Genomic DNA, 19388 nt, shown 5'->3' on the forward strand with positions numbered 1-19388 from the left:
GTAGCACCATTCACAAACATCCCAAGGAGCTTAAGACTGTTAGCAATAAAAAAAAATTGTCACTGAACCACAGAAGAAGGTATCAGGAAAGAGGGCCAAAGATTTAGTCAAAGAGGTAGATTTTTAGAAGCATCTTAAAGGAGGACAAAGAGTTGGAAAAACTGAGAGGTTTCATTCCAGAGCTTAAGGGCTAGGGAGGTGAAAGCGTAGTCACCATTGGAGGGTGATTAAAATTGTAGATGTACAGAGAGCAGAATTGGGGGAAAGCAGATATCACAGAGGGTTGTAGGACTGGAGGAGATTATAGAGATGGGGAGGAGCAAGGCTATGGATAGGTTTGAAGTCAAGGAAAAGGATTGTAAAATTGAGGCTGACTGGGAGCCAGTGTAGGTCAGCCAGTAATTGAGTGATGCAGATTAAGATTTGGGCAGCAGACTTTGAGGTGAGGTGAGAATACAGCCTTGACATTAAGTAGGCATTTGTGGTAGCAAGGAGACCCAGTAAAATTGAAGTCAATAGAATTAAGAGAAAAATACCCCATTAGTTGGAGTCATATCTTGCACAAAGGAAGATGGTTGCGCTTGCTGAAAGCTAATCATTGCAGCCCAAGACAGCACTACAGGAGTTCCTCAGGGCTGGCCTAACCATCTTCAGCTACTTCATCAATGACCTTCTTCCCCATCATAAAGTCAAAAGTGTAGGTGTTTGCTGATGATGGCAGAGTGTTCTGTCCAATTATTAACTCCTCTAATGATTAAGAAGTTGGTGGCCTCATGCAAATAACCTGGATAATATTCAGATTTGCATTGATAAGTGACATGTAACGTTCATGACACACTGTTATGTGCCAAGTAACAACCATCTCGAACAACAGAGAATCTAACTATTTTCCCTGGACATTCAATGACATTACCATTGTTGGCTCACTTGCCATCAACATCCTGGGGGTTTCCACTGACCAGAACCTTATTTGGATCAGCTATACAATACTGTGGCTATAAGAGTAGGTCAGAGGCTAGAGATTTTGCAGTACGCAAAACACCTCCTGACTCCCCGAAGCCTGTTCACCATCTACAAGGCACAACTCAAGAATGTGGTGGAATACTCTCCCCTTGCCTGGATGAATGCATCTTCAACAACACTCAAGAGGCTCAATGCCATTCAGAACAAAGCTGTCCACTTGATTGGCATCCCATTTACAACCTTAAACATTCAGTCCCTCTTCCTGGGTTCCCCACAAGCACAGATGGCATTCTTTAGCCAATTTGGCTCACTCCATGCAATATCAAGAAACAGCTTAAGGCACTGGATACTGCAAAGGCTATGGGCCCTGACAACATCCCAGTTGAAAACTCATGCTCCAGAACTAGTCACACCCCTAGCAGTTCCAGTACAGCTACAGCACTCACGTCTACCCGACAATGTGGAAAATTGTCCAGTTAAGTCCTGTCCACAAAAATCAGAGCAAATCTAATCCAGCCAATTATCGCCTGATCAGTCTGCTCTCAATCATCAGCAAAGTAATGAAAGGTGTCATTGACAGTATTATAAAGTGGCATTTACTTAGCAATAACCTGCTCAATGATGCTCAGTTTGGGTTCTGCCAAAGGCATTCGTCTCCAGGCCTTGGTCCAAACATGAACAAAGAGTTAATTTCCAGAGGTGAGGTGAGAGTGACCATCCTTGACATCAAAACAACATTTGACCAAGTGTGGCATCAAGGAATCCTAGCAAAATTGAAGTCAATGGAAATCAGGAGGAAAAGTCTCCACTGCCTGGAGTCACATCTAGCAGAAAGGAAGATGGTTACGGTTGTTGGAAGGCAATTATCTCAGTCACAGGACATCCCTGCAGGAGTTCCTCATGGTAGTGTCATAGGCCCAATCATCATCAGCTGCTACATCAATGTCCTTTCAAGCATCAGAGGTCAGAAGGGGTAGGTTGGCGGGTAGGGGTCGGGTGCGGTGGTGTTCACTAATGAATGCACAGTATTCAGTTCCATTCGACACCCCTCAGATACTGAAGATGTCTGTGTCTATGTGCAGCAAGACCTGGACCACATTCAGGCTTGGGCTGATCAGCGGCAAGAAACATCATGCCACAGAAGTGCTAGACAATGACCATCTCCAACAAGAGAGAATCTAACCATCTCACCTTGACATTCAACAGTATTACCATTGCTGAATCCCCAATCAACAACATTGCCCAGAAACTGAACTGGACCAGCCATAGAAATACTGTGGTATAAGAGCAGGTCAGAGGCTGGCAATTCTGTGATGAGTAACCCACCTTCTGGTTCCCCAAAGCCTGTCCATCTTCTACAAGACGCAAGTCAGGAGTGTGGTAGAATAGTCGCCACTTGCCTTGATGCACAGCTCCAACAACACTCAAGAAGGCCAATGCCATCTAGGACAAAGCAATTCGCTTCATCAGCACCCCATTCACCACCTTAAACATTGACTTCCTCCTCCACTATCGTACTGTAGCAGCAGTTTGCCCCAACTCAGCAAGGCTCCTTTGACAGCACATTCCAAACCAGTAACCTCTATGACCTAGAAGGCCAAGGGCAGCAGACATATGGGAACAACACAGCATGCAAGTTTCCCTCCAAACCATATACCATCCTGACTTGAAACTATTTCCCTGCTCCTTCACTGTCGCTGGGTCAAAATCCTGCAACACTCTCCTTAACAGCACAGTGGATGTACCTACACCACATGGACTGCAGTACTTCAAGAAAGCAGTAAATCACCAACAACTTCTCAAGACAAATTAGGGATGGGCAACAAATGCTGGCCTTACTGCCGATGCTCACATCCCATGAAAGAATAAAAAAAAACACTGGTGCACAGTGGCAGCAGCGTATATCATCTACAAAGTGCACTGCAGCATTTCACCAGGCTTCTTCAATCATAATCATCATCATCATCATTATGTGTACTCTGCTCGAAGACAGATCCTTGGCTCATGGTAGTCTTTCCATGTCTATCATGTGGCAGTCTTTTCATTTGTCAATAATCCCCTTCAATTTTCAAGCTATCGAGCATCAATATTCTCTACCTTCTTCTTTCTCTTTTACTTTGAAATCTTCCCTTCATAAGGTCTGTTTCCTCTTAAGATGTGCCCTACCCAGACTCTCTGTTCTTAATTACGTTCAGCAAATTTCTTTGTTTGTTCAACATTACATCATTTGTTACATTTTCTGTCCAGCTAATCATTTCCATTCTCCTCCAAACCCATATTTCAAAACTATTTAGCAAGTTGGTCTCCTCCTTCTATAAGGCCCAGGTCTCACATTCATACAAATCAATACTCTAAATCAAGTTCTTCAGTTGTTTACTCAGCTTTTTGGTTGGCAACTGCCTCTTTCCAAATATGGCCTTTCCCATTGTACTTCCCATATCTTTGTACTTGTTTCTTTGTTGCATCTTCCACCTGCCAATACTGCGCTTCCTAAATAGTTCAAATTTTGCACCTGTTCTCGTTCTCTTCCTTCTATGAAGATATGAATATTTCTTGGTGATCTTGAGAAATGCATTACTTTGGTTTTGGCAATTTTCACTTTCATTCCAAAGTTCATGTCTGTTATATCTTGTAATCCTTCTTCTGTGCTTGCTACAAGGGCTTTGTCATCTGCAAATCTAATTTATGTTATCATTCGCTCCCCAATCTTAACACCAGATTCTGTATCTTCCAGCGCTACTTTAATTATTGCTTCTGCATAGACATTGGAGAGGGCTGGTGATAAACAACACCCTTATCCAACTCTTCTTCCAATTGCACATTGTTCTGATTCCCCATGGCTACTCACTGTTGTTGTTTATCCTATGTACAGATTTCTTTTGTGTTGTCTATCTCTCCAGTCTACTCCAATATCTTTCAGCACTCTCAAGAACTTAATCCAGTCAACCTGATGAAATGCTTTTCCAAAATCTACAAAACAAACACGTAGTTCCTGTCCAAATTCTAAACTGAATTTGCTCATTAATCTTATAGTGCTGATTGCTTCCCTTGTCCCTCTTCCTCCCTGAAATTCAAACTGGTCAACTCTAATGTAGTTCTGCACCTTCCCACAAACTCTCTTTGCTACAATTCTCAACAGAACCTTTGATGCATGGACAATCAACTAATTGTCCAAAAGTCAGAACGTCAGCATGCCTTTGGCTTCTTTCTGGACCTGATAATTGCTGTCTGCATGAAGTCCTCTGGCTATTCTCCTGATAAGTAAATATCTTTGCACAGCTTAGTAAACATTGATGTTAAGTTCTTTCCCATGTTTTTAATCAACTCTGCAGGTATTTAATCTATTCCAGCCACTTGTCCAGTTTTTTTAATCTCATCTGTTGCTGCTTTTACCTCACTCTCTAATATTTCTGGTCCAATTAAATTGATGTCAACATTACTCTCTTCTAGCTCAAACATTTCAGATATTTCATTTTTTGCATATAATTCTTCAATATGCTCCTTCCATCTTTTTCTTATTTCATCAGCATTTGTTGATAAAGTAGTTTCCTTGCTTCCTGGTTGATATAATTCTTCTACTATATCTTTTAACCAATGTTCTTGTGCCTTTTCTGTTTCTCTTCTTAACTCATTATTCAAGTGTCTGTAAATCAGCTTGCCTTTTTTAGAATTGATATCTTTCTATTTTCCCCTTTTTTCCATCTTTTGCAATAATGAACCCAAGACCACAGGAAATAGGAGCAAGAGTCGAGGCTCCGCCACCATTCAATACGATCACAGCTGATCTTGGGCTTCAACTCCACTTTTCCACCCACTTCCCATATTGCTTAATTCCCTGAGAGACCAAACATCTGTCTATCCTGTCACAACTCATTAGGGATAGTGCACTGTAATATCAAGCCCTACAGTCCCTCGAGTGAAAGTCACATAAGTGAAAATTTTGACCAAACCACCAAATTGTCCCAATTCTACCTAACTGTTTAATTTAGATTAACAGAATACGAGCACCAGGTTTGTAAACTTAATAAGTAAATAACTGTTTACTGAACAGATTGTCTTTAACTAGTGGCAAAAGAAAGAAATATGAACTGCTAACTTCTAACTCTATAACTTAAACTCTACCCCTTCTTAAGCCCCTATACACACATTCACACAAGGTGGTCTCCCAGCACTTTCAGTCTGTGGTTCACTGATTGAAAAAGTTGCTTTTCAATGTCTCTGCTGGTGATTTTTCACCTTTCCTCTTTAAAGGGGTTTTCAGGGAAGGCAGGATACAGAGGTGTGAGGAATGACCAACTAGCTACCATGGCAGAATTACTGGAATCTTACAAACATGGGAGAGAGAGGTTTTAAGTCTTCCCTCTTTGCAGGCTAGGAATGTACTACCTGCACTGTTACCACACAAAACCCTGGTCACCTGGTCAGAAGCCAATTAAAAATGCTGTCGTCAAGCAGTTCCCCTTAGTCCAAGGCTCCTTTCTGGCACCATCCTGTTCTTTTCTGGCACGCTCTGTTCCAGGATAGCAACATTGTAGATATTCCTCATCCTACTCTAGTGAACATGGCCCTCAACTGCAGCCATGGTAGCTTTTAAAGCCACAGTCCAAGGAAAATAAAAATAGGTTCTTTACAATCCCAGCCTTAAAAAATATGGAGCATTCACAATCCTCTGGGGTAGAGAATTCCAAAGGTTCACAACCCTTTTAGTGAAGTAATTTCCTCATCTCAGTCCTAAATGATTGGTCCCTTATTCTGATACTGTGCCTCCATCTATTAGATTCCCTGACCAGTGGAAACAATCTCTCATTGTCTATTCTATCAAGCCCCTTTGGGATGTTGTTTCAATGATATCTCCTCTCATTCTTCTAAACTCCAAAGAAAAGGGCCCAATTTACTCAGCTTCTCTTCATAGGACAACACCTTCATTCCACGGGCCAATCTAATGAACCTTCACTATACCACCTCCAATGCTAATATATCCTTCCTTAAATACAGAGACCAAAACAGCACACACTATTCCAGATGCGGTGTTACCAAAGCCCTATACAATTGTAGCTTTAGAAAGATGTGAAGGTATAAGAGTGCAGAAAATATTCACAAGGATGGTCTCAGGGATGAGGAACTTCAGTTACATACATAGATTGGAGAAATTGGAATTGTTTTCCTTGGAGAAGAGAAGGTTGTGAGGAGATTTGATAAAAGTATTCAAAATCATGAGGACTCTGGATGGAGTAGATAGGGAAAAACTGTTCACATTGATGGAAGGATCGAGAACAAGAGGACACAGATTTAAGGTAACTGGCAAAATCACACAGTGCGTGGTATGGATCTGGAATGCACTGCCTGACCATTGGGTGGAGGCAGGCTCAATTGAAGCATTCATGAGGGAATTGGATTGTTATCTGAGAGAAAGAATGTGCAGGGCTACGGGAAAAAGGGAAGAGAGTGGTACTAGGTAAATTGCTCCTATGGAGAGCTGGCATATATACAATGGGCCTAGTGGCCTTCTGTGCTACAATTCTGTAATTCTATGATTCTTTATTCCTGTACTCCAAACCCCTTGCAATAAAGGCTAATGTGCCATTTGTTTTCCTCATTACTTCTGTACCTGCATGCTAACTTTCCATGTTCCTTGTGTGAGCACACCCAAGTCTCTGTGAACATCAACATATACAAATTTCACACCTTTCAAAAAATATTCTGCTTTTCTACTCAGGACCAAAGTGAATGACTTCACACTTCCCCACATTAAACCCCACCTATCATCTTATTGCCCACTCAACCTGTCTAAATCTCTTTGCAGCCTCTCTGTGTCCGTTGCACAGCTTACCTTTCAATCTAGCTTTGTATGATCTGCAAACTTATATACATTACTCTCTGTCTCTTAGTCTAAGTCATTAATATAGATTGTAAATAGCTAGGGCCTCAGCACTGATCCTTGTAACATGCAACTAGTCACAGCCTGCCAATTTAAAAATACCCCATTTATGCATAATCTTTGCCTCCTGTCTGTTGACCAGTCCTCTATCCATGCCAATATATTACCCCCAACTCCATGAGCACTTATCTTGTCTGTTAAACATTTGTGTTGCATCTTATCAAAAGCCTGGAAATCCAGGTATATTACATCTGCTGGATCCCCTTTATCGACCCGACAAGTTGCATCCTCAAAACCTCTAATACATCTGTCAAACAGGATTTCCCTTCAGTAAAACCATGCTGACTTGTTCTACTCATACTCAACTTTTCTAAGTCCATTGTTAAGACTTCCTTAATAACAGATTCCAGCATTTTCCAAATGACTAACTGGCTAACAGGTCTGTAGTTTCCTGTTTTCTCTCTCCTTCCTTCCTTGAAAAGTAGTGTTATATTTGCAGTTGTAACCCATGGTTTCTTGATCTTTTTCCCTCTTAAAAACTCTATGCTATTTACCCCTCCTTGCTTGATAGGTTCTTTAATCAATTTCCATTTCTCATTTGTGCTGGTGGTATCCTCATCTTTTCTAGCCGGTGCTTCATTTACTAAACCTTCATTTACTTCTTTCGCCTCTCTAGGTTCCATTTTCTGCACATTCCAATTTGGATATTCTTCAGTTGGAATACTGTTTCCATTTTCACAGAGTTATGATCTGATTCTGTGTAGGCTCTCAGCTGAGCTTTGAGGTTTTTTTATTTATTCTTTCATGGGATGTCACTTGCAAGGCCTGCATTTGTTGTCCATCCCTATTTGCCCATGAATTGAGTGGCTTGCTAGGCCATTTCAGATGGTAGTTAAGAGTCAACCACATTGCTGTGGGCCTGGTCCAAACCAGGTAAGGATGGCAGGTTTCCTTCCCTAAAGGAAAGGACTGATGTTCCCTAAAAGACATTAGTGAACCAATTGGGTGTTTACATCAATTGATGATAGTTTCATAGTCACTTAGGGGGAGGTGGTAGTGTAGTGGTATTGTTACTGGACTATTGTTCCAGAGACCCATTGTAATGCTCTGAGACCTGGGTTTGAATCCTATGGTGGAATGTTAATTCAATAAAAATCTGGTATTAAAAGACTGATGATGATCACTGATGATGCTGACTGTTGTAAAAACCCATCTGGTTTACTAATGTCCTTTAGGGAAGGAAATCTGCTGTCCTTAACTAGTCTAGCCTACATGTGACTCCAGACCTACAGCAATGTGGTTGACTTTTAACTGGCCTCTGACCAAGGGTAGTTAGGGATGGGCAATAAATGCTGGCCCAACCAGCGACATCCACATCCCATGTATGAACAAAAAAAAATTATTACTGAGACTAGCTTTCAATTTCAGGTTTATTAAATAAATTTAAATTTCATTAGCTGCTGTGGTGGGATTTGAACCCTTGCCCCCAGAGCATTAGCCTGCTCCTCTGGATTACTAGTCTAACAACATTACCAGCACTCCATCATCTTCTCCCATTCTATTTCTTAAGAGTTCTTAATATTATTCTTATACCTTTGTCTCACCATTATATCTCCTTTTCCTCTCCCTGCACCTAGTGCCACATGAGACAGACAAAGAACATCCTTACATCTGTTTTCATTGATAGTTTTTCCTGGAACAGGTTGCTAGTCTGTCACCAGAGGCTATAGTTTGAGGGGCACCACTCTATATCACATATTTCTGACCAGGAGACTTTCCCGCTCTTACCACCTGCCTTAGGCATACTGGAAGGATTTACAGGTTGATAATCAACTTGTTTGGCAACATTTTGAATGCACCTTCCTTGGCCATCAAATTCTGGATTGGGACTCAAACCCCGGAGCTTCTGGCTCAGAGGCAGGGATGCTACCACAGGATGTGCCACACGACCTCCTTCGCCATTATATTTCTCCTTTTCCATTTCTTGATTTAGGTTCTCCAGCTTTCCTTTACTATCATTGTTCATACGTTCCATGTTCCTATTCTTTTGAAATCTTCCGTAGCTCCAAACATTTTCAATTATCTTCTGTTATGATGCCTAAACAATGTGTATGCCATCATGAGTCCTGTTCTTCTGCAAAAATCTACCAGTTTTTGGACTCGTTCATTTCTTCCCTAACAGTACTGTGAGTGTATCTATACCACAAGGACTGCAGTGGTGCAAGAGGGCAGCTCATCAACACCTTCTCAAGGGTGAGTTGGGATGGGCAATATATGCTGGCCTAGCCAGCAATGCCCACATTCCATGAACAAACAAAAAAAATCTTTTTCCAAGACCATATGGCCCTACATCTTTGTAATCTCTTCCTTTTCCAACAATACTGTTCCAATCATCCATAACAATTACATAGCTCTTTCCAGTCTCCTGCTCGATTAGTTTTTCAATTCTATCATACATTTCATCAACCTCCTTGTCTGGATGATCATTTGTGGGCAAATATGCCTGAATGATGGCAATGTCCACTGGTTGCCCCTTTAGTTTCTCTAGCATTAGGCTATCTGACTCGCTTATCACTTCACTCATACATTTAGAAGCTTCCTTGTCTAGCTTTACCGCTACTTCCTGTTCCTTATAATTTCCTCCTGATTATATTATTCACACTCCATCACTCGAAGTCGCCTTCTCTTGTCCACTGAAATTCACATATCCCTAATTTTTAATTTTTTTTATTTTTATTTCTTGCTTTAGGTTCCCCAGCTTTCCTTTCCTAGTCATTGTTTGTACATTCCACATTTCTATTCTTTTGATACTGCCAAGCTTGTATAAATGAGAATTTCATGGGATAGCAAGCTGAGAGGCTTCACTCCCTCCCTTGCCAAGTGCGACATCCTGTCCTTTGACAGAGGCTCCCATCTATGCTGTTGGTGTTTATTTGTGCTAATGCCATCCTGAGTTGTTTTCTTGGCTATTTTCACTGGTGGTTTGCCATTGCCTTCCTTTTTTGTGTGAATTTAGTTGCTGACAACTCGATCATTGTCAGCTCAGACATGTGATGTCTGCTACTTGTATCATTGCAGCCCAGTACTACCTGTCACAATGGTCGAGTTGTCCTGGAACTCCCTCCCTCACAGAATTACCAGTGCATATACAGCACAAAGACTGCAACAGTTTGAGAAGGTGGCTCATCACCACCTTCTCAAGGGGAATTGGGGATGGGCAATAAATTCTAGCCTCACCAGCAATGCTCACATTCTATGAATGTATAATAAGAAAAAAGCTGAGCATGAGATTATGTCAAATGGAAGATGGTTGGCCGATCAGGAGACCATTGAAGTAGTTAAGTCGAGACATAACAACGGCATAGACGAGTGTATCAGCAACACTTGAGCTGAGGTAGGACCGGAGTAGATAATGTTACAGAGATGTAAGTAGGCAGTGGCCATGTACTCAGATACATGGGGTCAAATATATCATCAAGGTTGTGAATAATCCTGCTCAGCTTCAGATGTGCACCAGGATTGGAACAGAGTTCATAGCAGAGACCAAAGACAATGCCTTCCTGATATCCAGAATTTAGCTAGAGGGGGATTCTGCTCATCCAATAATGGATGTCGGACAAACAGTAGGACAAATCAGAGACAGTGGTGGGTTTAAGAGAGGTGGTGGTGAGATGGAACTGAATGTTATCAATATGCATTTGGAACCAGATATTGTGTTTTCAGGGCAGCATGTAAATGAGAAACAGAAAGCGACAAGGATAAATTGTTGGGAGATTCCAGAGACAATACTGCCAGAGTGGGAAAAGAAACAATCGTAGGTGAGTCTCTGTGTAAAATTCAATAAATAAGCATGGAAACAGACAATGGCAGTTCCATCCAGCTGGGCAATGGAGGACAGGCATTGGAGGAGGATGATGTGGCCAACTTTGTCCATCTGCTGCAGATAGGTAAGGAAAAGTGAGGAAGGATAGTTTACCATGGTCACATGGGATGGAATTTGTGACTTTGTTTGGGGTTTTTTTAGTACTGTGCCAGGGGCCGAAAGGTGATTGAAGGATTCATACTTGGAATTGCAAGAAAATGGGCATAGATTTGGGAAGTGACAACATGTTCAATAACTTTAGAGAGAAATGGAAAAATATGGAGATGATGTGGTAGTTTACAAGGACAGAGGAGGTCAAGAGTGCATTTTCTGAGGACCGAGGTAATGAGGCAGCTTTAAAAGCAAGGGGGACAGTACATGAGGAGATGGAACCATTTATATATTTTTTGAGAAGGTTGCTGATTTTATAAGATATTGAAATATCACACTGGATATAATCACAAAGTAACTGGACTGGTCAGATATTGAAAGATTGCCTATTAACTAGGCAACAAAGCATTTGTCTCAAAGTTACAAGGGCCAAGTTTAAATCCCAAACCAAATTGATAGTCACACTCTGGCTTTTTGCCAAGAGAATGAATTTGCCTGTCACAGCCAAGTCACCAGATGAGTGGTATAATTAACTAGACTTAGTCAATACATGTAGTTCTTCTGACAAATTAATAAAGTAATAATATTAATGACAGGGGTAGCTTAAGCTTTCTTTGTGGGGCTGAAGGATACTGTTCTTTGATTCCAAGTCACTTCACCACTGGGAAGGCTTGGCAACTCTGCTTCCACTCAGGATGCCAAGTGAAAATTGCAGTTGGGTCTAAATTACATCATACAGATCCAACATCTGTACATTAAAAAGCATCCCACATCACCTCACCCCACCACTACGTCCCAACCCCAACCCTGGCTTTAGGCAGGTATGATTATTACTTGCTCAGGAGAGCCTAAATCTGGCCTACAATTCCAATTGGAGCCATATTACTAGATTAATTGTACCTACCTTGCATGTACTTCTGAAAAACCTTTAGCAATTTCCTCGTTATCTCCTCGCTAATAAGGATAGTGCCCTTGGCTTTGTGGTAGCCTCTGAGCTAGAAAGTTGAAGTTCCTGATGAATGGACACTAAAATCTGATCTCTAAATACTCAGCTGACATCTAGCGAGTGCTCATTTCTAGATGGAGTGATCTCCGAATCATAAAGGGTATTGTTTAGCCTTGGTTGCAGTCACAGTTCAGAAAGCACTCCGCAGATAAAAACCATGAAGAAACCACCTCAACTACTCTTTCCTAATAAGTGTCTCAAGAATCTCATGTGTGAAACTTAAGTTAGGGCCTGCCTTAGGACTGAACAGAGCAGATGGGCAAACCTCACTATCATTTAAAAGAAATACTAAATTTCACGGTTTATTCTTACTTAATTTGGCCCTACACTCCCTCCACTGCAGGTTAAAAGTTTATTGGCTTCACTTTTCAAAAAACATTCATCCCTCTAAAACATACTGAATAATACTGCCACACAATGAAGAAGCAGGAGATGAAGGGTTGGAAGGAGTGGGTAGCGGAGGGGAACTATAATGCAAGAAGAGCAGAGCTTTTAACATTACTTTTGCATTTCTGAAACTTGAATTAAATTTTCCCCCAGAGTGGTATGCAGGTGGCTGGCCAGTTAAGATGACAAATAGCTGACTGGCAGACCTGCCCAGAGGCCTGGTTCATTTTGAGGGCTGGACTTCATTTGCATTTGGTGAGTGGTTCCAACCAGAATACGGTTGCCGACCCTCCAGGTATCCAGGAATTAAAGATCAATCTTCTTGGTACTGCTGCAAGTATCCCAGGAGAAAACTCATGACATTAAACAAACTTGTATGTTTTCTTTTGCCTTTTTTTAACACTTCAGTCTATCAGTTATAAAAATATTGGAAATGGATGAAAAGGCTGTTTTACTGGGGAAGGTGGTTGCAGGAACACATGTGAGGAAACCTCCATGAATACACCTAGCCAGAGTAAGCAATTATAAGCCAGAAACTGAGCACCCAGCCAGATCCATCCAATTGCCATTTCAGGCAGCCCAGCCAGCCTCCATGCAGGAAAATAGGTTCCTGAAAGTGGGTGGGTAGGGGGAGGTGCATTTGGCAGGGCTGATACTGGTTGAAGTATACATGTCATATAGACCCGGTTTAAATATTTTAAATTAATCAGCTTGGTACCACAAACAGAGGGTACCAGCAACACTGAAGGAGCCGCTACATATTAGTAACAGGGTACCAAGTTCTAACACCCCATTTTTAGGTCGCTACCACCCCATTTCCACTGGATACAAGGCCTGATGGTCTGGTGTGGATGAAAAGTATGCTCTATTTGTTGTCTGAAGGGGCCATTGGAACTAGTGTGGGCAATTCAGTTCCTAACAGGCTTGGGTTTACAGCAGAAACCTGTCTCTAAATCAATCTTACATGGAAAGGTCACAGATGGCAGGTGCAGAAACCAAAAAGAAAATGTGCCACTGCCTGGTCTGCAGCTAAGGGCAGGTTTTCATCTTGTAGTACTAGGGTGTTCAGACCGTAAGGTCAGAATTTTACTCTCGCTTGGCAGGCGCGGGCCCAACCTAAACGAGCTTAAGATGATGTGCGATGACGTAAGGCACGTGTCCAACTTCATCGCACATTCGTGCGATATTTCACTCGGCGGGCATGCATGGGAGTCAGAGCTGTGCCCGCTATTAAGCACCATAGTAAGGCCTTTAAGAACACAATTGACTTGAATTTTTCAATGCCCGTCCAACTGATCGGTTGGCGGGCAGGCGAAAAGGTCAAGTGGCCTTTGCATTTCTCGCGAAACCTCATCCACGGGCGGGATGAGGTTTCAACCAGTGATTTAAAAAAATCAAAAACTTTCAACACTCATATTTAACATGTCCCTGCTCATGTGACAGAGTCACATGAGCGGACATGTTTTTATTATTTTTAATATCTTTGTTTTTATTGTTAAAAATCTTCAGCTCTCTGAGGCAGCCCTGCACCTCAGGGAGCATTTACTGCACACACTCCCATGCTTGCGCGCATTTCCACTCTTGCGCTCCTCCCACCCCACCCCGGCAGCGCTGCAGCACGCATTGGCTAGCCAGTGTGAAATCCATGTTGGGGCCCAATCACGGGCAGCAGTCGGCTTCACAACTGCTCCTAGGCCCACCCGCCCGTCCTGCCCAATGCGGGCAAAATTCCACCCTAAGGGTTAAGGTAGGGCATTATGATGTGAAGAGTCACATGGGAGTAGAGTGTAGTGATGAGTCTGTTAGAAGTCGGCATGAAGATAGCACCTAGTCAGGACTGTATCCTGTGTATATGTATATAGTTATGTGTTATTAATAAATAATTATTGTTCAACCATACAAACCTCTTCATGAGACAACATGCAAGCTTACAACATGATGGCAGGAACCCAAAATCCCTAAGCATGAGGAAGTAAAGAAACTTTAATCTGACCTGAGAGAAGTGCGCCTAACTTAAAAACCTCAAACACACAGCTGGAGATCACCTAAGGAGCTCCATTACAGGCTGAAGGGCAGAAGAATGATCCACTGTGCAGCATGAAAGGACGCCACCAGAGGACATGGGAGTTCCAATACAAGACCTGATCAAAATTAGAGTCAAAGGACCTAGCCAGATCACAAAAGGCTGACAAACTCCAAAATAATGACTGAAATAGCTTTTAAATTTGGCGCAATAGTCAGACAGCCCTGGCAGACCTATTGTTTTAATGCCCGCAGCTTGAAGAATGCTGCAGCCTGGATCTAGAGTCGGCACAAGACATGGCAACCACACACAAACAAAAACAAAAACTTAAAGAGCAGTCAGAGCAAAAAATCAGCTTCAATTTGATTCACAAAGCTCAGGAATGGAACTAGCTAGCCAAAACAATTCACTCAAAAGATTTGCTGCAGAATTGTTAAAGCTTAATTCAGCTCTGTAACCACAACAGTAGCTTGCCAAATCCTGACAAATGCAGGAGAGAAAAAAAGGAAAAATGATTACTGTGGCGCCATGTAAAAAAAAATAAAGCTGTACTAACCTGTGCGAAAACAGCCATAGATGATAAATCAACACTGCCAGACCAATTAAGGCAGATGGAAGGGCCAGACCAAACACAAAATTGGGCATTATGGAGAAGAAGATGTTTAATTAAGATACATAGCATCAGGCTTGAAAAGAAAACTGGCTGAACAAGTGAATACATTATTATAATCAGTAGGTCCAATAGCCGATGACATAACTGCCAGGCATGGAATAAATGAATCTTCTGGTAACGTTGAAGAGGTCATGCAGTCCTTTGACACCTATTTTAACCTAAGAGTCAGCAAAATTTTGGAGCGAGCAAAATTTAACAAGAGAGTCCAAAAGCCCGGAGAACCCATATACTGTTCTATAAATGAGTCATACATATTGGCTGAAGGCTGTGACCATGCTGACCTTAAGTCGGAGCTCATAAGAGGCTAAATAGTAGTGGGAGTGGCCAATGATGCTCTTTTAGGTGTACTCCAATCTAAAGAAGATCTGACTTTGGAAAAAGCCATCCAAATCATCAAACAATTGGAAGACCCCAGCAAAACCGATCCATTTTGCAAGGTGAAGTTAAACCATGGTACAGAGCAACCCCAATAGTCCAGCACATAAAACAACAAAAAGGTAAGGAGACTCCAGGGCAAGGAAATCAATTCAATGCAAAACACAGTTGGTGTCAGACCATGTGGCACAAAAGGACCTCACAGGCATGAGCAGTGCCCACTGCTTTCACTGCAATTGCCTGGGACACTTTGGAAAGATGTGTAAGTCCAAAACTCAAGACACGTGGAGGATCCCAAACAAGTCCATGAGATAGATGTACCACACCAAAAAGTCCAACAATGCTTCTTGGGAGAAATTAAGGTTCCCAGGTTCTTATTCTGGAATGCTGACATATCTGTAAATGGTCACCTCATGAATTTCAAATTAGACACATGAGTCAGTGTGACCGGTCCTGTCAGATAAGGAACCATGGTTGGTGAAACAATGTCTGAAGGCATATACAACACATTTACATTGACCAGGAGGCATCAAGTTCCAGATCAAAGGTGCATTGCAAGCAACACTCCAATATAAAACCAACAAATACAGGAGATATGGACTGCAGTGGTTTAACAAGGCAGCTCACCACCACCTTCTCAAGGACAATTAGGGATGGGCAATAAAAATGCTGGCCTAGCTAACAATGCCCACATCCTGTGACAGAATAATAATTTTTAAAATGTGTTACACAAACAAAAATTTTCTATCCTGAGCAAGAAAACCTGTGTTTAGCTCAACCTCATCCAAAAGGCCAACGAGGTTAACCAACAAGGATCTCAATCCTATCTTAAAAAGGTTTTTCCAAAACTTTCCACTGGGCTGGGGTGACTGAAGACTGCGTACAGCATAACACTGAGAAACAATGCCAAACGCTTGTGCTTGTTTACACCATGGAAAATACTGCACCCGCTTATGAAGCAAGCAACTTGATGGGATGCCCAAGATGGGGTCATCCCCCCTGTCACTCAACCAACAGAATATTGTTCTGGGATGGTCCTGGTTCCAAAACCAAACGGGTCTATTTGCATCTGTTTCAACCTGACACAACTCAACAAGGCAATGGCGAGGGAAATCCACCCTATGTCCCCACTGGATGACAGCTTGACCAAACTCTCCAAGAGCACAGTGTTCTCAAAACTTGATTCTAGATGAGATACCTAAGTGGCTGACAACTTTTATCATCCCATTTGGCAGATTCTGCTTGAATCGTTTGCCCTTTGGCATTACCTTGGCACCTGAGATTTTTCAGCACATGATGTCGGCCATCTTACAACACCTGAAGGGAGTCATCTGCCATATGGATGATGTCCTTGTCCACAATACAACTGTCGAGGAATATGACAGTAGACTCATGGCTATCTTGAAACACTTGCAGGAGGCAGGATTGACGCTGAATGATAAGTGGCAAACTCTCTAAGACCTCCATTCGGTTCCTAGGTCATATTGTGAGCAGCAAAGGCATCATGGCAGTCCCACACAAAACAATGGCAATCAGTGCATTTCTAACCCCATCATCCATTCTAGACCTCCAAAGATTCCAGGGCATGGTGAACCAGTTGGCAAAATTTTTGCTCAACCTAACACAGGTCACAGAGCCTCTGCAACACCTTCTCAAGAAGGTCAAAGTGTGATGTTGGAACGCACAAGAATTTTTTCAGATCAAAGAAATGCTGCTCTCACCAGATATCCTGGCTCACTATGACCCATCCCGACCAACTATAATCACAGCAGATGCCTTGTCAGCAGAAGCAGCCTGTTCCAACAGCAGCTGGATGGATGCCACCGACCAGTATATTACGCGCCTAGGGGCTGTCAGACACAGAGATGCCTTATGCAGTTATTGAAGAAGTGGTCCTCGCAGTAATGTGGACTTCTGAAAAGTTCTTTAACTATATTGTTGGGCTGAAAGTGACCATTGAGACAGATCACAAACCATTGGTCTCACTATTGTACGAGAAAGAACTTGCCAGGATGGCCCCCAGAATTCAGAGATTCCACTTGTGTCTCATGCGCTTTGCGTACAAGACAGTTTACGTCCAGAGAAAGCATCAAACAACTGCAGGCACACTGTCCAGGGCCATAGTCAACCACACAATGTCAATCTGGTCGACAAGCTCGAGTCATTTTCCCAATTCATGACAACTCAACTGCCAGCGAGCTCCAAATAGCTTCAACAGATAGGCCCAGGAGCAGATGCAAGATGAAGTGTGCACCCACATCCATCACTACTGCCTACAAGGTTAGCCACTGCAGCATCCTGGTGGCAATGTTATGAAAATTTAATTCAGACAACAGAAACATTTCAACCTAATTGATGATCTGCTAGTCTATGATGGGGTTGGTCATTCCTGTCTCACTCTGGCTGAAGATTCTGCAATGAATCCACCAAGGCCACTTTGGCATCACAAAGTGCAGAGCACAAGCCCAGTCTGCAGTGTGGTGCCAGGAATATTAAGAGTAACTAAAGAAATAATTTTAAACTGCTAGATGTGCACGCATCACAAACCAGTCCGGAGGGAGCACCTTATCCCCACACAGTTCCCTACCAGACCATGAGAACGTTTGGGAATGGATCTATTCATATATGACGGCAACTCCTTCATAAGAACGTGTGAACATAAGAAATACGAGCAGGAGTAGGCCATTCAGCCCATCGAACCTGCTCCACCATTCAATGAAATCATGTCTGATCTTCTACTTCAACACCTTTTTCCTGCACTATCTCCGTATCCCTTGATGTTTCTACTTTGTAGAAATATATTGGTCTCAGTCAAGGATTGAGCCTCCATAGCCCTCTGGGGCAGAGAATTCCAAAGATTCACCGCGCTCTGAGTGAAGAAATTCCCCCTCATCTCAGTCCTAAATGGCCTGCCCCTTATTCAGCGCCTATGTCCCCTGGTTCTAGACCTCCCAGCCAGGGGAAACGTCCTTCCTGCATCCACCCTGTTGATCCCTGTGAGAATTTTGTATTTTTGAATGAGATCATCACTCATTCTTCTAAACTCCATTGTATAAAGGCCCAGTGTATTTAATCCTTCCTCACTGGACAATCCCTCAATCCCAGGAATTAGTTTGGTGAACCTTTGTTGCACATAGGAGCAGGAGTAGACCATTCAGCTCATCGAGTCTGCTCCGCCATTCAATAAGATCATGGTTGACCTGATAATCCTCAACTCCACTTTCCTGACTTTTCCATATAACCCTTGATTTCCTTGCTCATTAAAAATCTGTCTATCTCAGCCTTGAATATACTTAATGACCCAGCCTCTACAGGCCTCCGCAGTAAAGAATTCCACAGATTCACTACCTTCTGAGAGAAGAAATTACTCCTCATCTCTGTTTTAAATAGGTGACTCCTTACTCTGAGATTATGCCCTCTGGTCCTAGACTCTCCCACAAGGGGAAACAGCCTCGCAGCAACCTGTCAAGCCCCCTAAGAATCTTACATGTTTCAATAAGGTTGCCTCCCATTCTTCTAAACTCCAATGAGTACTGGCCCAACCTACTCAGCCTCCTCATAACAAAATCTCTCCATACTGGGGATCAACCAAGTGAACTTTCTCTGGACTGCCTCCAATGCCAGTATATCTTTGCTTAGATAAGAGGACCAAAACTGTTCACAGTATTCTAGGTGTGGTCTAACTGGTGCCTTGTATAGTTTTAGCAAGACTTCCCTATTTTCATGCTCCATTCCCTTTGAAATAAAGACCAACATTCCGTTTGCCTTCCCTATTACCTGCTGAGCTTGTATGTTAGCTTTTTGGGATTCATGCACGAGGACCCCCAAGTCCCTCTGCGCTGCAGCTTTCTGAAATCTTTCTCCACTTAAATAATATTCAGCTCTTCTATTCTTGCTGCCAAAGTGCATAACCCTCACATTTTCCCACATTATATTCCACTGCCAAGTTTTTGCCCATTGACTTAACCTGTCTATTTCCCTCTGTAGACTCCTTGTGTCATCCCCACTGCTTGCCTTCCCATCCATTTTTGTGTCATCCGCAAACTTGGCGATAGTCCATTCACTTCACTCATCTAAGTCATTAATGTATATTGTAAATATCTGAGGCCC

Source organism: Carcharodon carcharias, chromosome 20 (genome assembly GCF_017639515.1).
Source record: "Carcharodon carcharias isolate sCarCar2 chromosome 20, sCarCar2.pri, whole genome shotgun sequence".
In the NCBI taxonomy this organism is placed as follows: Eukaryota; Metazoa; Chordata; class Chondrichthyes; order Lamniformes; family Lamnidae; genus Carcharodon; species Carcharodon carcharias.